Source organism: Haemaphysalis longicornis, unplaced genomic scaffold, assembly GCF_048455015.1.
Source record: "Haemaphysalis longicornis isolate Haplotype H1 unplaced genomic scaffold, Haemaphysalis longicornis Haplotype H1 scaffold_1, whole genome shotgun sequence".
NCBI lineage: Eukaryota > Metazoa > Arthropoda > Arachnida > Ixodida > Ixodidae > Haemaphysalis > Haemaphysalis longicornis.
The window spans coordinates 20386018-20402689 of NW_027526203.1; the positions used below are offsets into that span (position 1 = coordinate 20386018).

At 49.7% G+C, this 16672-nt stretch overlaps 1 long non-coding RNA gene across 1 annotated transcript; it reads left to right on the top strand.

Annotated features, from left to right (window-relative positions):
- Positions 1–4731: 4731 nt before the first annotated feature.
- Positions 4732–9579, top strand: LOC144163324 (uncharacterized). The gene is made up of 3 exons (XR_013320887.1): positions 4732–4857; positions 4944–5066; positions 9051–9579. It is a non-coding gene; the product is annotated as an uncharacterized LOC144163324 (long non-coding RNA).
- The last annotated feature ends 7093 nt before the right edge of the window (positions 9580–16672 follow it).

Genomic DNA, 16672 nt, shown 5'->3' on the forward strand with positions numbered 1-16672 from the left:
TTCTCTTCCCGCTGCTCTTGCAACGTTGGCAGGACCCCCCCCCCCCCCCTTCCTCCCGAAAGAAAAAAATAGAAATGCACAGAATTTTATTTTTTAACCAATCGTTAAGAATTAAGTGCCAAGACAAAGGCGATATTCAGTTTACAAAACAAAGTGGTTACCGGGAACCGTTGCGCTGATTCGCAACGAGAAATAAAAAGGAAATGTTTTACTACATTTGCAACAGCGCAGCTTCATTTATTGCCACTGGCAATAAATGAAGTCTTTAGGGTTCGTAAGCGACCTTATACGCAAGAATGCAAACATCTCGCTGTTCCAGGCACCTGTTAGATTTTAAAAGGAACGCAAATGGTCAACAGAGCAGCCGTAACAGAAACTTTGTGCTCACTGTGAGGCCCCAGAAGTTTGGTTTACACCCAGTAAACCTGCTTGTCACTTGGCAAAAACCTAGCTAAACATATTTTGATTGTACTGCGTGCGTTGACAATACAATTCGCAAGTTCACTTGCGACGAAAACCGTAAATAAGTGATCTGAAACCGTTATTCATCAAACCTTCCTTCAGAGTCGCTAAAATTTCATTTAAAAGACCCGTTAGAGCGGTTACATGTACATCTCTGGCTGATCAAAATTCAGTAATTTTATGTTGCCTTTTGAACACACAAAAATATCGTCAGCTCTTAGAAAGAATTTCGGGGCAGTTAAGTACTTAGTGTTACCATTTCAGGGCATCCCACAAATGCAAGAACGCGTCATGCTACCAGTGAAAGTGATTGAGATTGCCGTTGTAAACTGAATTTCAGAGATCGAGGCTTCCTGATTTGTTTCTATTTACGCTTTTATTGAAGGCTCAAAGCCATAGTCTGGAAAGATGGAGCTTGCTACGAGCCACAGCGTACAAGTTCATTGTCACAATTATGGCCATTCTGAGATTCTCGATGAGTCGTCGCTTTTTTTGGCGTAGTAATGAAAACTGACTGCCGCTTGCATGCTATACATTGAACGTTGAGGAACCGAACTACTGCATACTACTCTTTTTTGCACCTTTCGTGCGCACATACGACGAGAAAAAAGCACGAAGCGCGCCCGCAGTGTGCATTCTTACGGGCCGCTCAGCGGAGCATCCACACTAGCAGCGCGACGCTGTCGCCACCTACATGTCGAGCTCGCGGCGAATAGGTACTAAGGAAATAAAATCAACTGATATTTTTACTGTACAGCGTAAAAATAGGGTGCGGGAAGAACTTTTTTGCGCTGGGCGAACAAGCACAGCGGTCAGCAGCACGACTACGCATCTGCGAACGCTTTTCCGTCTACGAAATGCAATTGCTAGACGTGAGCTATTGTGGAAACTCCGGGGACGCTTACTGCACAAGCGCAATACAACAGTCACCTAAGCTGATTGAAATGTCAAAACTAAATAAAAATGTAAACTTGTTGTACAATATATACCTTATATTACGAAGGTCGGCCAACCCCGTCCCGTGGCCGAGAGGTATGTTGCCGCAAGTATTTTGAAAGTCACGCGTTCGAATCCCCGCGGGTATGTGCTTTTTTTTTCTGTAAGTTAACTTTTTCGTTTTCTGCCGATGTTTTCTACACTGAGTTCACCTTTTTTTTGGGGGGGGGGGCCGCAACGTTCATGGCTCCACGAACTAGTTTACAGAACGCGCGCACGCTGGCACTGGCGCGCTAGCGAGTTCTCGTTGGCGTGCTGTTGCCATAAGCACCGACTGCTTGCGGGCAATGGGCACAGGCCAGAATGAACAGACCCTTGGCCTTGTGCGAACACGTTTTTTAACGGTACAGGCATGAGAGAGGCAAGCTCCAAATATGGGGGAAAAGCGCATGACATTTGGTCGTCTGCGGGTACGCGGAGGGCGTCCATGCACTGCGTAGGCCTCGGCTAGTGAATGCTACGATTCCAAGCCGTCCCAGGAGGCTCATCTTTATGCATTTTTACAGCTGACAACATGGCAGAAGCGCGGTAAGATGATTACTGAGTTATTGAGAATGCCCATCCAACAACGCCACCGGTTGTGTTTTACAGAACCGGAACCGAAACTTGTTTGGTTGCTCACCTTGGGCATCGTCCAATCACAGTGTCCGCTCCTCCCAACGTCACAGCTTTAGTTGGTGGGGCCGCCGCAAACCGCGCATGGTAGTTTTTCTTCTTTCGCGCTTTGTAAAATAATTACCGATTTGTCAACCGGATAAACGATGAAAAGTGTGCTAATTTGAGCCAGTCTACGCAGTGCAAGCAAAAACGGGAGCTTGACAAATTCACTTCAGTGTCCCTTTAAGCCAGGTAGGGTTCATCACACCAACGTACTATATGCGAAATGCACTGCTATTTCGCGAGACATAGGTGGGGTGTAGGGGACGGGGACGCTGTGTACAAATGCAGAGCGGAATCAAGCATTGAACGTTTTAGTAATCACACACACAAATCTCGCCTTCACTGTCGTTTTGTTTTTCGACTTCAACGAACAGCTGATCGTTCGGCGGACGCATTTTTGGAAGTATACAGTCCACAAGCGATGAAAGGTGCCGTTAGAAGAGTGTGGTATTAAATAAGGCCTTCTGATTTCAGTTTGTGCTTTATTCTTCAGGCTCCCTGTGCCATGTGACGATATTTCGAAGAAGAGTTTAGTCGCGGATGCCGATTATATTCTAAGCCCATCTGCTTGCTGCTTGCGAGGATATATGTTGCGGATGAATGTTTGCCGGCGCTCACCTCACGACAAGACGACTCTTTGTCGTGTGCTGATCCCTGAATATAATTCTGCATTATCCATGCTACTTACGTTGAATATTCCCGAAATTAACACACACTGGCTTGTAAATGGTGGTGATCAATATCTGAGGTATATTATTGGCAAAAGTAACTGGAGTGCTGTCAGGTATGAGTGTTCCGCTGAATATGTAAGCGCACAAAACTGATTTACACCCGTAGCATGAACATCTGAGGAACCGGTGGTTACGGAGACAGTGCTAGTAAATTCAGGGCAGTGTAACTACAATCAGGTTCATGCATACGCCGGTTCCGCGACCCTGGCCTGTGACACACACCAGACCGAATATACCACACTAAGGTCGCGTCAGAAACATGTACACTCTCGTAAACACACCCCAGTTGCGAACAGAGTGACTGCTCCACATAACCATGGATTTCCAACGCCCGCAAACGCTGAATCTCAGTCGTGAACATGCCGCAAAAGCAGCGGCGGCAGTGGGGAGCTGCACGGAGACTCCCGCGTCTGCTTTCGAAACGGGCCGCTAGGGGGATTTCAGTGGCGCCCCTACAGGCCACGCTCGAGGCGTATAGCTTGTGTGTTTGTGGGTCGGAGTCGGCTTGACATTTCTGACTGCGTAGGTTAGCTAGTGCTATTTAGAAAGTGGCTGGTGCGCGCATTTCTCGAGTCTGCATGTCCCCTTATGGTGTGGTGTTGCTTAGTTGTATATTGACGGTTGCTGTACCTGTCAGCGGTACTGAATCTTCTCGGGTTAGTCGCACGCTATTGTCTCACGCGCACACACTACACAACATGTTTGTCGGAGCGTCTGTCTTTAGACTTATCGGTATTTTCGAACTTCCGTGTTAATTGCGTTGTGTTGGTCTTCTGAGAGCCATAAATTTACTGTGCTAATCACGATATTCCGCCTAATGTTGATGAGCGTTCAAGGCGTTGGCGGCAGCACTGCTTTTTATCTGTGCTGTGTGTGTAGTTGTTCCTTGTTTCTTCCAATGCCTTCGATGAATTTAGATGGTCTATTTACACTAGTCAACGTTAGTTGGCTCCCTGACGTGTAGTGAAATGCAAGGGAAAGTGGTTGTCTGAGCAGTAGCGTAGTAACAAAACGTTCATTTTGTGGAGGGGAAGGCAGGTGGAAACACGCAGAAAGTGTGGTGCCGTTTCTATGCTGTCAATGTCAGTGGTAACCTGAGACCTCAGAATAATTGCCCATAAAACTCCCGTGTGGACTATTAGAAGTTTTAACGTCACAAAGTAAGTTTAGAAATAATCCATTCCTGCCATTTTATGCTATCAATGTCAGTGGAAGCTCGAGAGTTGGAATAATTTTCAAAACGCTCGGGTGCAAAGTTGTTGCATCATGATGTGCACCAAACATTAATCCATTTCTGTTCTCCTTTGAACGTGGAAATTATACTGCAAAAGCAGATTGCTACATTCTGTATTCATACTCTATGACCTGTTCAGAAAGAGTATATGGCTGACTGTGGAGACATTTGGCCCTCCACTGATAGGTTGTGACAAATGTTTTTGTTCCTCTGCAAAAAAAAATGAAAACAAATTATTTCATTTCTTTACATGCTCCTGCGAAGTCATGGTTGTGGCATTCACTGGCTGAAGACATCTTTGGCATGCTGAAGGGTCGTCGGGGAGAGTGTGGCGGATTATGAATGCCCTGTGGAGTTCATAAGCCACAAAAGAGTACTTTTTGAGTCGTGCATATTGTGCAGATATTCACCAGTTCTCATAGACCAAGGACAGGTGAGCTTAAAGTATATTCAAATATTTTCATATCTCAAATTGTTTAGCAAAAAAAGACTATCAGGGCTTCCGCTGTAAAAAAGACATTCTACTTTCGTGGAACGAATCAGACATTGTTCAATATTTTCTCGTGCTACCTGGGTAAAGCAAGGCATAAATTTATTCTCTGATATTTTTGTACTGTTTATTTTCTAGGCAATAGGGCGAAAATAGACCTAAAACAGCGGTACAAGGAATGCATAGGGCCATTTTAATTGTTTTTGGACCCCTTCTTGGAAGTGTATCATCAGAAGGCAACACATTAAAGCTCTTGCACGGGATGAAATCATTGCATTCTACAAGTAAGTACGCACTGCCATTTTTGGGTCTTTCATGGCACGTTTTTAGGTAGTTTCTTTATAACTAATGGTTTGAAACTTCTTTTCAGTGACAGCTTGGCCTGTGGCTCAAGGTGACAGTACGAGCTTTTCGGAACACGTCAGCGAAACTTTCCTGGAAGTGCACTTTGAGACGGCCCTGGCAGAAACACCCGGGTCTTAATTTTGGTTGGGTAAGCTGGCATTTTGTTTTTGCGAGACTCAATTTCTGGGTCTGTTCGTCCTAATAAAATCTCACTGTTAAGAAGTTATCGTGCACGCCAATATTGGCCATTGTGTTCACATTCCGCCTATTACGAATGCTCCAACAGTGGCCAAAAAAACAGTATTTTGTATTTTAGTTTTCTAAATATTTAGCTTTTACACCTTGAGAGTTGTTGCTGGGATTTGCCAGCACCATGGACACGCCCAACGTGGTTGCTGCTACAATACGGTGGCAACTGACGATTGAAATTTCCCGCTTTTAATACGCCCGTAGCACCAATAATACTCCCAAATACAGGCGTAGCATGAGTAATGCTTGCATTGGATTTTGACAGGGGGTTAAATAAGGGGTAATTTTTTAAGGGAATTGTTTAAGCACAGAAAGTGACGTCTGCTAGAAAATGTGCTATAGTTGCGATTTATAAGAAAATTGTGTAACAGCCTTGTCACGATCTGGACCCGCGTTCGTGAACCTTGGAGGGTAGGGGTACCCTCCTGCCGAGAGACTACATGCAGCGTGCTGGTGGTGACGGTGACTGACCCCCGAGCAGCCGTGCTCGGCGGTGTTTATTGCCCGGCCACACACAAGGTTGCCCACCGAGCCTGGTGGGGCCACTGAACTTAGCGGCCAACGAATATCAGGGATGTGGGGCGCCACACACTTGTCACACCCCTCACCCCCAAGTTTGTTTGTCCTACACAAACACAAAACAACACCTGTCCCCCCGGCGAGTACCGGTCCGGAGGTCTCCGCAGTCTCGCACTCCGCCTGGGCACAGGTGTCGATGCAGGTGTGGCAGCATTGGGTGCCACCTGTGTCACACTTGCACCAGCTGTCAGCCTTCCTGGTGTCGAAGGACTTGCGCGTGGCGCCACAGTGGCACGAGTAGCACCAGCCCCTGGTGCTGTGCTGGCAGCGGTCGGTGAAGCTGGCTCCCCTTGAAGGAGTCCAGGCTGAGGCAGTGCAGCGGGCCCGTGGCCCGGCAGCCCGGCTGCGCCAGCAGGGGCGCCAGCACCTGCTCGGGCGCGTACGGGTCCCCGCACACCATGCACAGCATCATCCGCAGGTCCGGCCGGGGCCCCGCGACCGCGGGCAGCACCTGGTAGATGTGAAGCCGGCCCGCCCGCCGCTCGATGCTCTCCACCAGCGCGCACAGCGCCTGCTCCAGCCGCACGGGGTCCAGGCCGCCGCTGTCGTCCACGAAGGGGCACTGCAGGCTCTTGGCCCGGTTGATGCCCTCCTCGCGCAGGAAGTCCCCCTGGCCCGCAAACACCATGACCAGGGGCAGGCCGTGGAAGGGCAGCCGGTCCTCCTGCTCCAGATTGGCCAGCAGGGTCTTCTCGAGGCTCCCGCAGATGTACTCCAGCCCCGGCTGGCTGGCGTACACGCACAGGCAGCCGTGGGGCAGGGGCTCCGTGCGGAACGAGTTGTGCGGCAGGCCCACGTCGCCATCGATGATCCTGAAATCCAGCGCGTACTGTGCCTTGTCGTCGAGCCGGAAACCCTGCGGGAGCGCCTACCGCATAGCCTGCGCCACCTGCTGGGCGCTGGCCCTGGCACCCAGCACCACCAGGTGCAGCAGGCGGCCGTTGGTGCCCAGCACCCCGCCGCCGATGGTGCCGGCCTATCGCCGGTGCAGCAGCTGCTCGATGACGCCGTCCATGTAGTCGGGCTAGACGGGGCAGTGCTCCCTCTGGCACCTCAACACTTGCCGCTGTGCCGGTGAATGTCCCCACCTCGGGCTGGAACAGGGCCTCGAACTTGGTCAGGAGGCTCGGGCCGTCTGCCACTGCATGCACTGCTTCCTGGTACTCCGGCAGCCTCACGCCCAACGCCAGGATCCAGTTCCGGCCCAGCAGCGTCGGTGACGGCCCCTTGGTCAGGTACAGGGGAAGGGTGGCCTCCCTGTCGCCAAGGCGGACGCTGACCTGGGCTTTACCCTCGACTTGGGCGAGCTGTCCGGAGTAGCTGCGCAGCATGACGCCCGACGCCTCGACGGCCACGCCAGGGAAGGTGCGCTTGAAGGCTTTCCCGGCCATGACCGACACACTGGCCCCTGTGTCCAGCTCCATGGAGATGGGGCGCCCGCAGACTTTGACGGTCAGCCAGTATGGTGGCACCGGCGACTGCACTGTGGCCGCGTGCCACATGTCGAAAATCTGCGGGTCTTCGGCCACGACGTGAAGCCTAGCCGTTGCACCCGAAGCTGCTGCCGCACGCCCCCGCCGCCTACCCTTGCGCGGACTCCCTCGGCCGTGGGCTGGCGCGGAACCTGCGCTCGACGCCGGCTGCTGCTTCCGTCCGTCCGCCGTCGTCCCCCCTCGGCACGCCCGAGCAATGTGCCCAGTTCGTCCGCACGCAAAGCACTCCGCTTCCGCGAACTGGCACTGTGAAGGGGGGTGGTCACCACCGCAGCGACTGCACCTGCCATGCCGTGCCGCCATCTTGTTCACCGCCGCCTCCGCCGACGGTGAGCCGGCCGCACGCGCTAGCTCGCCCGCGTCCTTGGCCGCAGCCTCCATCGCCAGCGCTGCCTTCACGGCGTCGTCCAGCGAGGGGTCGGGAAGCTCCAGGAGTCGCGTCTGCATGGCGGGGTCGTTGATGCCGCAAACGAAACGGTCCCGGAGCAGCGAGTAGAGCTGCTCCCCGAAGGCGCAGCCGCTCGCCAACCCTCGCAGCGCTGCGACGAACTGCCCGAGCGTCTCTCCGTCTCGGCGGCTCCGGTTATTGAAGCGAAAACGCTCCATTAAAGTCGACGGAGCCGGGCTGTAGTGCGAGCGTAGCGTAGCGAGCAGCTCACCCAGCGGCTTGTCGTGCGGCTTGGCCGGCTTGAGCAGGTCGAGCAGGAGAGCGAAGACGCGGGTCCCGCAGCTGGCCAGGAAGATGTCGCGCTGTTTCGCCTCGGGTGTGTCATTCGCCCGGAAAAACACGCCGACTTGCTCCTCGTAGACCGGCCAGGCGGACCCTTCACCCTCGAAAGGCTCGAGCCTCCCGTACAGCGGCATGGCGTAATGGCGGCTGGCTTGAGGGGGCGGTGTCTCGGCGTTCTCGGTGGCGGCGTTCACAGTGGCTTCGGCCGCTCCGCGGGCTTCTTCCCTCGTCGCCAGTGTCAGTGGCGACGAGTGGCGACGAATCCCATCCTCGTCGCCAGTGTCACGATCTAGACCCGCGTTCGTGAACCTTGGAGGGTAGGGGTACCCTCCTGCCGAGAGAATACATAGACCTTGCTGGTGGTGACGGTGACTGACCCCCGAGCAACCGTGCTCGGCGGTGTTTATTGCCCGGCCACACACAAGGTTGCCCACCGAGCCTGGTGGGGCCCCTGAACTTAGCGACCAACGAATATCAGGGATGGGGGGCGCCACACACTTGTCACAAGCCTAGTTCAGCATTAGTCAACTCAACTTCTGCCTCATACCACTACGAACCATGGAGGTAATACATATCGAGAGGGAAATATTTTAGGTGGAACTAATTCGACAAAAAATTTCTGCCACAGTGCGATATTTATGATTTCCTATGACTGGCCATTTATTTCTTTGTAGTAGAAACATGGTTTAGCTGTAAGTTATAATAAGCCAGCCTCACTACAGCATTCTAGGAAGCACATCATACAGTACAGAGAACATTTTTTGCAGAGAGAAGGTGTGTAAAATATAATGCCGAAAGGCGATTATAGTAATTATTATTTGATTATAAACGAAACCTCTCTAGGATAAAAAAACCTTATAATCAGGATACCAAGGCAGCAAAGTTGGATACTTTCCAGAATCAGGGCAATTTCATTCATTGTCTATGGTGATATTGTTTAGCACACTTTCACCTTTAATAGCACTCCGAGAAAAAACCCAAGGAATCACTGATTTTAAATCAATTACTGTGTTATGAAAGGGCCTAAGCAACTCGCTCATTTAAAGCAACCATGTAACAAAAGTTTCTTGTTTCCTTGAAGGTACATGAGGTGAGCAGTAAGTCTTCTCGAGGCCCGGTTATTCTGAGAGAAGGGACTGGCGGCATCAATATTGCCCGCAAGAAACACATCACGGATTCGCCGCCTGCATTGTCACTTCAGGATGTGGTCATCCTCTTCGCCGCATATGTCATCTTTTTCATCGTGTCGTCATGTTCATATGGTTGTGTGCCTTTGGAGAGTTCTTGGGACTTTTGCAGGGAGTTCTTGAAAAGCATGAGAAGTTTGACAGTTGCCTGGTGTCATTTAAGTTGGAGTCTCTGTTGAAATACTTGAAGTGTTCAGCTCTACTTGGGATTTTAAATTATTGGTAGAGGTTTAAGTATCTCTTGAAAGGCATGAAGGAGGTCAGATGAAAGGCATGAAGGGGGTGAAATCAGATGAAGAGGTTTAAGTTACTGGCACATGCAAGTTTCATGTCAACTGAACACTGAAGTCGTGCCTTATTTTTCATCATTGGCACAATGCGCAGGCTGCCTTTGAATCTATAGTGGGCGTTAATGTAGTTCATGGCACCGCATTGTAACGTCCTTATTATTCAAGTGTAGCTTATGAGATTTTTTTCATGGCAGTGCTGCTGCTGATGCAAAAGTTACAGTGATTATTTACGCAGATGGCTTCCGCCTTCATTCATAAATTTTAGCACCGGATGTGAGCTTACACCCATGACCTAGAAGAATTGAAAATTTGCGTATTTGGCTTGAACAAGTTTTCTTCTTTGAACAAAGCTGCATTTCTTGCTTGGCAGAAGCAGGGCTTTGGTCACAATTACACTGATAGCAAGACAGGGGGGTTTTTATAGCACGCAACTGTGAATTTCACCTAAGGTAAAATGTTGAGGCTGGAAAAAAAAAATGCTTTCAAGTCTGCTTTGTAAAACTGGTCACCTACCCGCCACGGTGGTTCAGTGGCTAAGGCGTTGCGCTGCTGAGCACGAGGTCGCGGGTTCGATTCCCGGCCGCGGCGGCCGCTTTTCTGATGGAGGCGGAAAGCAAAAACGCCCGTGTGTACGAGATTTCGGCGCACGATAAAGATCCCCAGGTGGTCAAAATTAATCCGGAGCCCTCCACTACGGCGCGCCTCATCGCCTGCGTTGCGTCGGCGCGTTAAACCCCTCAATCAATCAATCAATAAAACTGGTCACCTGTATGATTCAACGCTGGCTTGTTTGCTTCTTAAGGATGTCTGACTTGTTCCCGCTTGAATTGATGACGTATATAATTAGTCTGCTTGTTAAATTTTAATATGTGTAAAATGCTTCCAGCTACCTGGTTTGCAAAATTATATAAGATTCACGCTGGCTTTTCTGAGACTTCTTGGGATGAAATATTTTAAACAACTACAAATTGTTTGGGCAAGTGACGTGCCTTAAGTCAAAGGCCTTTTCAGAACGCTCATAAAGTCTATTTTGCCTACAAATAGCTTGATTTTACACTTATGTGTGCTGTCAGGAAACTACTATCTTTAATAATCATCTTTTAATGGTGGCATACTGCCACATGTGACCTCTCGTGCCAAAATGTTTTATCGTTAATCTTGGCTCGAGCGTTGTTTTCCTAAACTCTTGCACTGCAGTGTTGTAGGTTTGTGATAATACAACCGTGTATGGCTTGTTTTTAGGCCTTTCCCTACAATTTCATAGCAAACTGCATTTTCCCAAACAGTTATGCGTAAACATAGTATGGCAAGCGCAATGAGTCATTCCGCTTTTGAATTACCTTGATTTATCTGATAAGACAGCATATTTGATGCTCACTGTTGTATAATGTCTGTGTCAGTGCCGCGGTAGACGCACACGTCTATTTATTTGTGAAGCAGTTGCCCTAATACCGTCTTTATTAACCATGCTTTTGAGTAAAGGTGAATATGTGAAAATGCCACTTGGAGCCTAGTGTTATCGTTATGGTATTTATTCCTTGCACGTTGGTCATTTTCTGTGCAATTTAAAATAGACAGCTATTCAAATCTCAAATGTATCATACTAACACCCAATAAAGTTGTATAGTATGTTGAAAATCAGTGTATGAGTCATAATAGTTGGTTGCGTGCGTATTTTAATGCAAGTGTATTGTTTCTTTTACATGCAGCTGAAACCCAGAACAGGATTCTGCGGGTGAAGCAAAAGACTGTGTGCCGCTCCAGGTGCCTCAGACCAACTTTTATATAGAACTGTGCTCCGATAGGCAAATGTTGGGAACTGTCAGGGACCACACTGCTGCGGTGGTTTCTGCTTTCCAATTATTGGTATCACTGCGGGTCATATATCAAGGCTGTGTTAAAATGGTGCTTGCGGTTTCCTGCTAATACCAATGCATCCACCAGCCTGGCATATGACCTCGGTGTATACCGAGAGGAAAGCAGAAATATTGGAAAAGTGGAGTCCCATAGACAGCTTCCCAATGTCTATAGGAACACCGTTTTATATAAACAGCTGGCCTGAAGGTACCTGGAACAGCGCACCGGATAAATTCCATAATCATTTTACATGGATCAATGTTCCAGTAACTTACACTACCCGTTTATTTGGAACAGTGATCCGTATACTTGTATTTGGAACACCGATCCACATAATTTAGTTGCAAAAATATGTGGTGCACTGTTCCACTTAATTTTCAGGATATGTGGAACACGGTTCCAAATATATAACTGGAACTTTTTTGCAAAAAAGTTCCAGTTACTAAGTGGATCTTACGTGGAACCAGATTAAGAGTGTAGCAGATCTCAAGATGCACCACTTAATAAGCAAACAGCAGGCAAAGTTCCTGCTAGAGAGAAAAACCAGCCGAAAATGACGGGAAGATTGTTGTTTTAGAACTCGAAGACAATTGCAGCTTCGTCATGCAAGACGCTCCACATTCGTACCTCTGGTTATATACGCAAGCCACGATACACCCATTCACGGCATACCATCGCTCGGAATTCTCGGGACCTCTGTGTAAAATCGATTTCCCTCATTTAGGACTGTCTTGACCACACGACAGCGGCCGTGGCTACATTTCAAGCTAAGGCACTAAAACGTCGCAAATAAGAATTCCCCGCTGTCCAAAAAAATTCACTATTTTTCCGATAGGGCATCACTCCAGTACAAGAATAAGAACACTTGTCTAAATTTGTGCTGACATGAAGATGAGTCAATTTATTGGCTGAATGGAACGTTTTTGAGTGGAAAGTACCATTGGGAGTGTGGTTTCCTCCAACTGGGAGTTTTCAGGGGGCGCGTTGGGAGCAGTGCTGACCTGCATTCGAGGTATTTTTTTGGTCTTTGTGCGCTTGATATAAGCGCTGCAGAGGAATTTATTACTGTATTTGGAAGTTCTTAATGAGCGCACAGGCCGCATTTTCATTTTTCGTTTAGGATTACGTAATTTCTAGTCTTTTTCCGCTTCAAACGTTGAATGGCGAAACGTGAAAAGTTTGTTTTCAGCACCGAGTGAATTTATTGCATAAAAATTACATAAATACGATATACGTGTGAACACGTTAATAACACAATAAAAAATTGGCCGCGTATCTGCTCCTTTCGTTGCAAATGTCGTCAAAAGACGATAGTCTTTATCGACTTTTGCCAAGTAAATGCCTCCCTTCGCTTTCCCCCTCACCTCTCATGTTGTTCCTCTTGCGTCGCGCTCCTCCCAAGGTAAAGACGCCACAGGTTTGCTTAAATCCTTTGAAATTTCCCGCGTTCCACTGCTCAAAACTGGGTGTCTCGATGTCAACGCTGCCGTGCGGCGAAGACACGCGTGAATCGAGGCGGCCTACTTCATTGTTTATAGAACCGCGTTTCCTATAGAACTGCGTTTCCCTACTCCACGTGCGTTGCCAGCAGAACGTGGAACCTATCTAGTGGAACCTTTCGTAACTGTTGCCGGTTGATTTCTTAAAATGGCGCCAGAAGCTGCGCGGGCGACAGCAGGCGAAGGCGAAGGAAATTTTTTTTTCTGCAGTTGATGAAGTATTTAATTTCGCAAAAGTCAAGCATGTATGATTGTTTATAAAGGAACACTGTAATTATCACTTCTGTATTAATTTGTTGTCTTATATTTGCGTAATGTCTTGTTCTTCTTCAACAATGTTGACAAGTGTGAACATTACACCGGACTTAGACGGGTAGATTTAGCTGTGATTATATAAGACTATTGCGCAGGCATTGTTTTACTTTGGCCGGGTGGCTGAATCGAGTCACAGACAGACAGACGGACAGACAGACATACAGACAGACCAAAATTTATGGGTTTAAGTAGCCCAAGAAAGACTATCGTCTTTAAAAACTGAATCGACAAAACACCTACATCGAGAACGCAAGGTATCTTGGTAAGAACGTTATCTACTACAACACTCCTCAACAACAAAAAAAATGTAAGCCATTTGCAAACAATGAGGTCAGCATGTCGTCGGTGCGTTGTTTGCTTGCACCTTCCTCCCGAACGCTGATGTTTCCGCACCTCCTGGCGCGTTCCCCAGGAAGCTACAGCAGCACATGCATTAGAGGGATAGCAAAACGCTTTAAATCTGCGGCAACAAATACAGAAGCATATTGGGCATCTAAACTGAAAAAAAAAGAAAAAGAAACGGCATTGTAAAGACGCTGAACTTGTCACTCTTGTGTCCAACTTTCCGTAATGTCTGAATGTTTATTTAAAGCTACGCAAAATTGCACTTCCGTCCGAGACACCAGCGCTCACAGGTTCGTCAAAACCAAGTGATCTGCTGTTCAAAAGGCAGCGCGACCCTTGTGGCGACCAACTTCTTAAAATGCTTCCTTTCCCTCTTTTCCTTGCGTGTAGTGCTCCGGGAGCGAGCTTCAGGTTTTACCACTCGCACTGCCCCTCTCTCCCCTCACCCAAAGTTAAGGGAAAAATTCGGCCGGTGTGACGCATGCGCCTGCCCCTCCCCCCTTCAAAAAAAAAAACGCAGTCGTCCGTCGACTCTACAGAATGCTCCCTCGAATGGCGTTTACTGAGGGCCATTAGTACGACAACCCCAGGATGCATGGAATAGGGTGGATATTTCACCGCACTTATTACATGCGTTGGAGTTTGCTGGTTATAGTTACACGGGCCTAGCGTACGGAGAGCTCCCACGGGGCCCGACCTTCTCCCTTTCCAGTGAAAGCAATTAATCTCCGGCGGCGCGCGGCAGTCACTCTCCTCGTAGCAGGCGCGGCTGGCACCACACGTACTTCTCAAGAAAAGCGGCCGCCCTGCGACGTTTGACCGGCCAACTTCACCTTCGCCTGCCAATAAGCCATACACACAGCCTACCGTTCACAGTGCGGACAGTTTTCATTGTGCTCGCGAGTGTGAATGAGTGAGTGGTCTGCTCGAGACCCGCGCAAATACGCATTGCTTTCACACCGTTGGGCCTCCCCAATGACGTTCCGGGCATGGCGCCCTCTCTCACGCACAACGCTCACCTCCAGTGGCGGAGAATCGCCCGTGCAGTGACGCGGGAAACAGGCTGAGTTTATTTGACACTAGAAGGGGCACAAGTCTCCCAAAATGTTGGGTACAATAAAAAACGTGAAAATCTTACCTTCAACCACCTCGCAGAAGCACAACCACGTTATTTTTAACGAGCCAGTCGGCGATCACTGCATTTAGGTCTAGCGTCGGCTCGCTGGCGTATTCCGTCGGCTCGAAGGTCGGTGACACCTAGGCGACGTTGCAGTGTGTCGCACGTCAGTGCAGGCCGGTTCCACAATGTCCGCAACGAGCTTCGATTGTCGCGACGTCCATACGTGCGGCCGCAGTTCACATCGACAATAAATTTTCGGGGAAGCTGGAGCTCACGACACACGACACCAACTGGCAGCCATTTTGTAAGGAGGCGTAGAGGAGGAAGGGGTGAAGGAGGAGGAGAAAGAAATGGAGGAGGCGTGGGAGTTGTTAATACTCCCATTAGGACAAACACAGTATTCACAGCTAGATACTGCGTTTTGTGAAGAGGTACAATCGTAGTAAATGCGCCTATTTACGACGGCTTGTGGCCCCCGGTGTAAACTGGCAGTTTTTAGATGCGACGGATCTCTGTCACTCGCTTTGTCCCTCCGGCGTCATCCGGCGTAGTCCGCATCCCTCCCCCATTCTCCTCGCCGCGCCAGCTGCGCGCTAGCGCCGCTCTCACCGCAGCGCCATCTGCGTGTTAGCGCTCGCCGGCGCTCGCTCCGTCGCCGTGCCAGCTGTGCGTGGGTGCGGGTTAGCGCGCAGCTTGCGCTCGGTTAACACATGCGCATGCGCTGCTCTCTCTCATTCCGCTGCATATAAGCGCAGTAACTGCGCCGCTCCGCTCAGTCATTCCGCCGCCGCTCTGCCGATGACATCCTCCGATGACCACCGATGATTTGAATGGAGACCAACAGGCCTGCTATCGCGATGGTCGGCGCAACCGTAACAAGCACCGGCCACCCCGATAACAATTTAGACCATCTTCCCGCGAGGGGAACCATGGGGTAGATGCGACGCATCGGGGGTGAACATGCTGCGTAAAATATGAACACACAACAATGGACACGCTAACATAACGGAAACGCAACGGAAACCCCCGATGCGTCGCATCTACCCCATGGTTCCCCTCGCGGGAAGATGGTGTAAATTTTTCCACCATCATACTACCACACATGGGAGCAGGCCGCCTGCCGTGAGGAGTTTAAAAGACGTATTCCAGCCAAAAAACTCCCATTCAGGCTAACTTGTGTTTTGTGTGTTCCATGAGTTTCTATGTCTGCAAACCATTGGGTATGTCCGTACAAGCATCGCGACACAAACGTTAGGTCCAAGCAACTGCCGTAGTTTGTGCCACGTAGAAAAGTCGGACTTCCATCGTTCAGTAAGCACAGGACATGGTCTGACGTAAAGGACACCAGGTCCCGGCCTCTGCTGTTAGTGCTTGAGCTTCCCCACGTGGTGGGCATTAAAATCACCCGTAATAACCCACGGACCAGCCGTTGCACTTAAGATGTCCTGCAGCCTCTTGCGATTAAAGCGAGATGCCGGGTGTATATACGCACCCACAAGTGGGAATGTGAGGTCGCTTTTCTTGATGGTCAGGCAGACGTACTCATTACCCCTGTAAGCTTTCACGGGGTGGTGTACATAGGTGAGCGCACGCCTGATGAAAACGACGACTTTACTTGGCTCACCGTCTGTGGTTGAGTGAAAAAGTCATAGCCAGATAGTCTAATAGGCTTACGCAGGTACGGCTCACAAATGAAAGGATGGGAATCGACTTCATGAACACAAATTGGCGAAGATCAGCGATGCGTGATAGCAATCCTCTGGCATTCCCCTGAAAAATGGAAGCGTCCTTGACGTCTGCACTCGGGGAAGGACGCACGTCGGCCATGGTATTTGTTCACTCGAGGCTTGCCAGTACTGGATCCAGGGCCTCCAGCACCTGCCGTGCACTCAGCGCAGATGTGGTGTTTATGCTAGTGAGCAAAGTGCGGCCGGCATTCATAAGGGACCTGAGGTGACCGCTACGGCCTGCCGATCTGGGCCTGAAGTCGGGGCGGGAGATCGCATGGGTTTCTTCAGCACTGAGCGTTGGGGCTCAGGTGGCGGTATGATCGGTGGCGGTGGGGGCACGAGTCAGCCGACAAGGGCTGT